The sequence below is a fragment of the Scylla paramamosain genome, chromosome 28 (assembly GCF_035594125.1).
Source record: "Scylla paramamosain isolate STU-SP2022 chromosome 28, ASM3559412v1, whole genome shotgun sequence".
Classification (NCBI taxonomy): domain Eukaryota; kingdom Metazoa; phylum Arthropoda; class Malacostraca; order Decapoda; family Portunidae; genus Scylla; species Scylla paramamosain.
This window is the reverse complement of record NC_087178.1, coordinates 6,870,001-6,872,500: the sequence shown is the minus strand read 5'-3', so window position 1 is coordinate 6,872,500 and position 2,500 is coordinate 6,870,001. Positions and strand designations below refer to the sequence as shown.

The 2,500-nt window shown below is 47.8% G+C and overlaps 1 long non-coding RNA gene across 1 annotated transcript in view; it reads right to left on the bottom strand.

The window, feature by feature from the left end:
- Window positions 1-111: 111 nt before the first annotated feature.
- Window positions 112-2,500, bottom strand: part of LOC135115119 (uncharacterized) — a 58,234-nt gene continuing 55,845 nt past the window's right edge. The window contains exon 3 of the long non-coding RNA XR_010275821.1: window positions 112-228. This is a non-coding gene — a long non-coding RNA (uncharacterized LOC135115119). The remainder of the gene's footprint in view (window positions 229-2,500) is intronic.

Below are 2,500 nucleotides of genomic sequence, written 5' to 3'. Positions count from 1 at the left end.
CAAAAAGGCCAATACTCCTCTCACCTGTACCTGTACCTCCCCCATGTACCCTCCAACACACCTGATTGACTGTAAGGTGGAAAATAACACAAATCCAGACGGTGATTGGTACTTACGCACATTTGAGGAACATCGATAGGACTGCTGACCCTGCATTCTGTGGGAGGCTGCGCTCAGGAGAGAGGGAGAGGGAGAGGGAGAGTACCTGTCTGCCGCGGTAAATCATCCCTGTGAGAGTAAAATAGGTACATATTACTCAGGTATATTCCAGGTGTATTGTGGTAGATTTATTGCAAAGGTTGTGGTTGTGTGAGTATTTGAGTGCATCTTTTTTTTTTTGTGTGTTTTTTAAAATGTTTCCTTTCTCGGGGATGTATTGCGAGGAGGAGGAGGAGGAGGAGGAGGAGGAGGAGGAGGAGGAGGAGGAGGGAGAGAAGGAGGTTAGGAAAGGAAGGTGGAAGGAGATTAAAGGAGAAATAATGGGAATAGACTCATAAAAACAGAAAATATAGGAAGAGGAATGGAGGAGAAGGACAAGGAGGAAGAGGAGGAGGAGAAGGAGGTTGAAAAGAGAGGAGGGAGGGACAAGTTAATGGACAAATAACAATAGTAATACAGACACAGGAAAAATAGGACAAAATGAAAGAGGATACGAGAATGGAAGTATGGAAGAGGAGGAAATCGAGGAAGAGCTGCAGTTGTCGTCATCGGAGGAGGAGGAGGAGGAGGAGGGTGAGGAAAGAAGGCCACAGAGGGAGAGGGTGACGCGGAGACGCCCTGCACAATTACTAATGGAAGGTTACGCTGCAAACGTCTTGATACCGGACGAGAGAGAGAGAGAGAGAGAGAGAGAGAGAGAGAGAGAGAGAGAGAGAGAGAGAGAGAGAGAGAGAGAGAGAGAGAGAGAGATACTACCCCTTCCGTACCTTCCCTTACGCCCACTCCTACACCTCCCAAACACCCCTCTTACTATCCCCTCTTCACCCTTTCTTATACCCCTCTCACTACTCTCTATCTTTCCCCTCTCTTACATCCATCTACACCCCTTTAGCCCCTCCCTACATCCCTCAGGCCCTCCTCACGCCCCCCTCCCCCCTTGCAGCCGCCATTGGGGAGTAAGTGCACCACGTTGTGTTCAAAATGTGTGTTTTGTTTGCAAATTGGCAGAGCACCAGCCTGCCTCGCCGCGGAGAGAGAGCGTGCCAATCAATTCCCTCGGCCCCGCCCCCTCTCCCAGCCTCGCCCTCCCATTGGCTCTCTCCGTCCTCCTCAGCTGGAATTGGTCAATATAGTCGCGATATTCAGCCAAGGGGGCGTGGTTTCGTTTCCCATGATACTCTATTTTTTTTTTTTTTTTTTGGTGTGTGTGTGTGTGTGTGTGTGTGTGTGTGTGTGTGTTGTGTGTGTGTGTGTGTGTGTATAACTCAAGTGTTCAAATGTTTCCCGTACTAATGAGATCGATGGATGGGTGTTGTGACAAGGCTGGCTCTCTCTCTCTCTCTCTCTCTCTCTCTCTCTCTCTCTCTCTCTCTCTCTCTCTCTCTCTCTCTCTCTCTCTCTCTCTCTCTCTCTCTTTGATGTCAGTGATGGATGACTTGTTGTGAAACGGAGCCTGAAAGCTTATCATTTTGGGCCTAATATTATTTTCCCTCCTCGCTGTTTATTTTCGTCGACAAACAAGCTTGGCAATATCGAGCTTGTGTGTGTGTGTGTGTGTGTGTGTGTGTGTGTGTGTGTGTGTGTGTGTGTGTGTGTGTGTGTGTGTGTGTGTGTGTGTGTGTATTCAAGTGTGCTGGATATACGCCTTAGTGTTTGAGAGCGAGAGAGAGAGAGAGAGAGAGAGAGAGAGAGAGAGAGAGAGAGAGAGAGAGAGAGAGAGAGAGTCATAGTCATCAGTCAGGCGTCTCAATAGCTTACCGTGCCATGAGTTACAATGAGTATAGTGTTTCAGTAAAGACAAACAACTTACGAAAATACTAAAAAAAATTCCTTGAGCACACACCCATCGCTCACCACTCTCTCTCTCTCTCTCTCTCTCTCTCTCTCTCTCTCTCTCTGGAAGTGAAGTAAAGTCCCCTAAGGCTTCACGAGTTCCGATAAAGCTTCAGTTGAGCTTCCCAGGTGACTCAGGTAAGCTAACACACCTACACCTTACAAACACTCAAACATATTCCATTTTTCCTTATGGTCTTACGTTTTCATATGTCATTTCATCCACAACGTCACATACAAGTATCCACAACCCTTCATCCGTCTTGTAACGCCTCATCCATTCGCAGACATCCAGCCATACACTACATCCACACATCCGACACACCCATCACATCCCATACACTCGCTTACACCCACACAATACATCCACAACATCCCATACACTCATATACACCCACACACTCACACGCACCCACCCACACACCCGTAAGCCCCCAGAAACGACCACTAACATCCACGAAATCTTAACAGTTTACCCGCTGTTAAAAACCACAAAGGGAACGAAGGC